Below are 5,912 nucleotides of genomic sequence, written 5' to 3'. Positions count from 1 at the left end.
CTCTCATTTCTCACATGCAATCAATAGAATAGGCACGGAATAGCACATCGTGCGGCACGGCATCACCCTTAGTGCTTTACTCTCTTTTCCTCACAATAAGCAAATAATGCACGGCATCACCCTTCGTGCTTTACACTCTTTCCTCACAAGAAACAAACAATGCACGGCATCACCCTTCGTGCTTTACACTCTTTCCTCACAAGAAACAAACAATGCACGGCATCACCCTTTGTGCTTTAACACTCTTCCTCACCCAATCAACAATCACAAACAAGGGCAAGGGAAATAATAAAACAAGAATGGAAGTCCCGGCAAGGGTACACAAACAAACAATTAAAAACCCGGCAAGGGTACTACATCAATAACCAACAACGTCCCGGCAAGGGAATAAATCATTAACTCTTCACTTTCTTTCACTTTCGTCTCATAGTTCACATTATCACTTGAGCCAATGCTCCAATGAGTTACTTATATCATATACCTTTATAATTTGTATTTCAACCCGAGCCAATGCTCCACGAAGTTCAAAGATCACAATTTCTTTCACAAGATCTTTACAACATATAGATGTCATCAATTTAGCATGGAAGGCATAACAACAACCAAACTATTCGCAAAATAAGGACTCACAGTCATGCTAGACTCCAATGTATAGATACTCGTCACCATGCCTATACATCATACTCGACAATTAACAAGTTACAATTAAGACTCAACTCCTATTCCCTCAAGCTAGGGTTAAACCAAACACTTACCTCGATGCCTTGAACTCAACTCAAACCTCAACTATGGCTTTACCCCGTAATTCCACCTCCAATCCGCTCGAATCTAGCCACAAATTACTTAATTACATTAATAAACACTAAATGAATCAATTTAAATGCATAAAAATGAATTTCCCAAAGTTTTTCCCAAAAATTCCAAAATCGCCCCCGGGCCCACGCAGTCAAAACCCGAGGTTCGAACCAAAACCCGGTTACCCATTCCCCCACGAACTCAAATATGTAATTTGTTTTGAAATCGGACCTCAAATTGAGGTCCAAATCCCCAATTTTTGAAAAACCTAGGTTCTACCCAAAAAAACCCCAATTTCACCCATGAAAATCTTTGATTTTAAGTGGAAAACATGTTAAATGATGTTAATGAACGAAAGAACTGAGTAAAAATTGACTTACAAATGATTTGGGATGAAACTTGTTCTTGAAAAATCGCCTAAGGAGTTGTATTTTGAAAGTGGGGTGAAAAATGGCCTAAAATTCGACTAAGTACGGAAAAATGCAGGCTGCAGATATGGGAATTGCAAACTGGGTTCGCAATTACGAACCCTGTAGGCATGTGAAATGCGACATTTCTTTTCGCATTTGCGAACTCAGGCCTATCAGGGGACCTTCGCATTGCGAACAAGGTCTCGCATTTGTGAGCCCTTGACCTTCGCATTTGCGAGGAAAGGCTTCGCATTTGCGAACATTGGCAGGCCTGGGCTGGTTTCGCATTTGCGAACCAGCCTGCGCATTTGCGAGAGCTTGACCTTTGCATTTGCGAATGCTGGCTTCACAAATGCGAAGCCTGCAGATCAGAGATACCAGATTTTTCAAAAATGCAATCCGACACCTATCCAAAACTCACCCGAGCCGTTGGGGCTCCAAACCAAATATGCACACAACCTCAATAACATCCTACAGACTTACTCGCGCGATCAAATCACCAAAATAACATCATATACATCGAATCAAGCCTCAAAACTCATGATTTCTTCCAAATTTTCATAAAACATCAATTTTCCATTTTAAGTCCGAAACACGTCAAACGACGTCCGATTTCAACCAAACTTTACAGAAAGCACTTAAACCATATATAAGACTTGTACCGGGCGCCGGAACCAAAATACGAGCCTGATACCATAGTCTTTTAATCAAATTTCATTTTCATTTTCCTTAATCATTTCCAGAAAACAATTTCACACAAAAATTCAATTCTCGGGCTTGGGACCTCCGAATTCGATTCTGGGCATACGCCCAAGTCCCGTATTTTCCTACGGACCCTCCGAGACCGTCAAATCACGGGTCCGGGTCCGTTTATCCAAAATGTTGACCGAAGTCAAATTTATTCAATTTAATATCAAAATTTAGCATTTCTCTCAAAGAATTCATATTTAAGCTTTCCGGTTGCGCACCCGGACTGCGCACGCAAATCGAGGCAGCCCCAAATAAGGTTTCTGAGGCCTCAGAAGCACGGAATGAATAAGAAAATCGGTGATGACCCTTTGGGTTGTCACAACCGACATCCTGGGAAGTCTCGGCCCCGGTTTCCTTATCGACCTCCCTAGTTTGAGGGAGATCGGCCTCATAAATTTCCTATTCAACAGCTACCCGCTCCTCGGAGGACGTCGGCCCATGGGCCACGAAAAAATCCTCATCCTCGGGTGCTCGAGAGCTGGAGCTCTCCTTTGGCTTACGAGCCAACCTTCTTTTTGTTTTCTTCTTCTCCGAGCTCGGAGAGCCCAGAGCCTTCCTTTTCTTCTTCCCTCCTGCTGCGGCCCCGAGCTGCCCAAAGCGGAGGGATCAACGGACAGATCCTCGTCCCTTACCAAAGGCCTAAGTTCAACGTTCTTAGGCAAACATGCGAAAGGAAAAGTGAAGAAAAGAAGTTGAGTGCGATACGAATGGGAGATCCAGATGTTACCTATGCGAGGAAGGGTCTTACCATGAGAACGGGTTTCCCAACGGCCCCTCGAGAGTTTGTGCCTTGAGTGCTCGAAATAAGGAATCTGTGAGCAAATGCCCTCGATCCACTCCTTAAGAAGAGGGACAGTGTTTGGCGACTCGAGCAACAGCTGCACCACCACGAGTACTAGTAAGGAAAGAGGAGGTAAACATGAAATTAACGTTTAACATGAAGCTGTACTTACGAGATGCATCCACTTATCTGGGAATGGCATGAACTCGGACATGATCAAGTCTTCGGTCTTCACCCGAACAAAATGTCCCTGCCAGCCCAGTCCCGATCCTCATCGATACTCGAGAATAGGGCCTTGTTGGCCCGGCGTGTGAGCTTTATTAGTCCCCCTTAGAAGATTCGGGGACTGTATAGGCGGAGTAGGTGGTCGATGGTGAATCGGCGGGATTCAATTCTTTCACGAAGTAACGAAGGAGTACTACGATCTTCCACAGCGACGGATGGATTTGACCGAGGCATACTTCGTACCTCTTGCAGAAGTTAAGAATCACTGGGTCCACCAGACCCAATGTGAAAGGATAAGCGTAAACACTTAGATATCCTTCAACATGGGTAGTAATGGCCTCCTTAGGGATGAGGACCACTATGTCCTCGCTTGCCTAGCTGCAGTCCTTTCGGACCTCGGTGAGGACATCTTTGGTGATTGAGCATATATATCTTGATGCCTCCTCACCCCGACCTTGCACAGACGAGGGAGTTTCAACCTTGAAATCGTCAACAATCAAACATCCCCTAGAGACAAACATTTTCAAGGGAGGCTCGGGATCCGATTCTTCGGTAGCTGTATCAACATCGGGCCTCTCGAGGACGACCACATCGGGAGTGATTTCCTCGATTTCAGCAGTCGGTTGTGAAGAAGAAGAAGCGACTTGGTACGGCACTGATTTTTAAGTTTTAGCCATTGTTGCTTGGAAAAAGCTTGAGAGATATGAAGAAAGGTTGAAAGATGAAAGGTCAAGTACGCTGATTTGTGTAGAAAATAGGTAAGCAACTTCTCGAGAAATCTCGAAGAACAGAGGTAAAAATATTAGAGTATGGTAATAATATCCAGAAGACTCGAAGGTAGAAGCTTGGTCAAAAGGTAAAAAATGAACGAAGGAGGGGAGTATTTATAGAGGCTTCACGCCATTCGGCATTCAGGGATGGCCTGCCGATGGCTGACACACGTTTGAAGTCATAATGAAACGATTGACGGGACGTTTCAGATCCTTTGTCATTTCTGTCATGGCATATTGGGGAAGGAATCAAAGTGCATATGTCGTTTCTCGTCGTTCCCGTAAACTAACTCTCCGAGAAATGAGGGGACTATCTGTATACGGGTGAAATCGAGCCCTTTGGACGCCTCGGTTCTCGATGAAGTAAATGGAGCAGAAATGTGACTGTAAGGAATTGGAATCGAGGCAAGGAGCCCCTTGAGTCGAGGTCCGGGCAAAACATCTGCTCTCGGAGGAATCAGGGCCACGCACCCCAGGTCCGATTCTAATTCCTAAACTTCGAAAAACATTATCAGATAATCAAGCACGACCATCAATGGGCAGTGATATCCGCGCTTATCCGGATGTGACGGAATAAATCTCGGTTAAAGATCGGTGATTAGTAAAACGGAAGATTTTTACCTTTTATGGAATTGAATTTAGGGTAAAATTCCCCTACTATATAAAGGGGAGTCTGACTATTCATAAGGGACCATTGTAACACGTATACCAAGGCAATTTATTATTATTTTCTCTGCCACTCAAAGTTCTTATTGCTATTCATCAGTTCTTCAATATTACGAGCCCGGGATCGAAGGCATGCATTATATTAAAGCTGTTACTGAGTCCAGGTTCGCTCCCCATAATTGGTTTGTCAATTTATCACGCTTTTTATCTATTTAATCTAACGCAATTTATCATTTGTATTGAATAAATTCGCATATCCTTAAAATCACATACAAATTTAATCGTTATCCATTTTTTAGGGTAAGCAATGTTAAAGCTAAATATGGGCATGATGCTTTAACATTTCACAAGATGTAACGAGTGCCAATAAACGAAGAGTTAATACTAGCCGAGGAGTTGAAGCCACCCGCTTCAGTTGCAAACTTGCAACTAATTTCCTGAATGCAATAATTTATTGACTCTACTAAGCTACCTGTCACTAGGTACTAAATTACACGAAATACAATGTGGAAGGTCAATTCCGCGCTACTATCTTGTAGGGGATACACAGTTCAATTGATTTAGTTAGAAGGAAAAAAGGCCAGATTCGTCCCTCTACTTTAGGAAATTATCCACGTTTGTACCTAGTTTTACTATTCGTGCCAAATATGTCCCTGCTGTTAAGAAAGTATACAAAATCATCCCTAACCCTAATAGAGATTCAACGTGGCACCGGGACCCTTCTCTTTGACTGCCAACTAGGCAAATTAAAAAACCCACACCCATTCAAATAACCCATTACCTGATCGAACCCGTTTCCGCCTTAAAACCCGTTTCTTCTTCCACCCCACCCAAAACGATCTCCAACTACCATCACAATCCTAAAGCAAATGATTTTCCATCAATGTGAAGCTTCCTCAACAACTTCGATGCCTAACCAAATACTGAAACAACTTAGATGATACACCAAACCAATTGATTGTATTAGCTCAATACTAATTGTGATTACAACGCATATGCTAAGGAAAGTAACAATAGGACAACAAAAATTTAAGAAGAAAGGAGATGAGAATTAGAGTGATACAACAATAGGGATGAGAAGTATGGAAGAAGAACAGAGATGACAAAACAGAGCTTAACACATGACAACTTCAGCATAAAAATGCATTATGCCTTCTAGTGTATTTATAACTAATTTCCACATGCTGCACTTTCACTAACTGAGTGCCTGCCTAAGCTCACAATGGGTCCCACACATAATTTTTCAAATTTCAAAATATATCCTCCATCGAATGACTCACTGAGTTCAAAACAAATACACAACTCAGCATTTGTGCATTCAGGAGCCTACACCAAAAGCAAAATCTCCAAAGTCTGGTTCACACACTTAAGAGAGATAAGGATAGAGCCTTCGTTGTTTATTCTAACCAAAATTCTGTGGCAACAGAGAGCGAGTTTTGTGATGGAATCGAAACAAGAGAAGATGGCGGATAAAACGGGGATTATTTCAGCCTTTGCGTTGAGGGAGTCTTTTAT

This window comes from Nicotiana attenuata, unplaced genomic scaffold (genome assembly GCF_001879085.1).
Source record: "Nicotiana attenuata strain UT unplaced genomic scaffold, NIATTr2, whole genome shotgun sequence".
Taxonomy (NCBI): Eukaryota; Viridiplantae; Streptophyta; class Magnoliopsida; order Solanales; family Solanaceae; genus Nicotiana; species Nicotiana attenuata.
The sequence above is the reverse complement of the archived record's forward strand: the minus strand, read 5'-3'. Positions refer to the sequence as shown.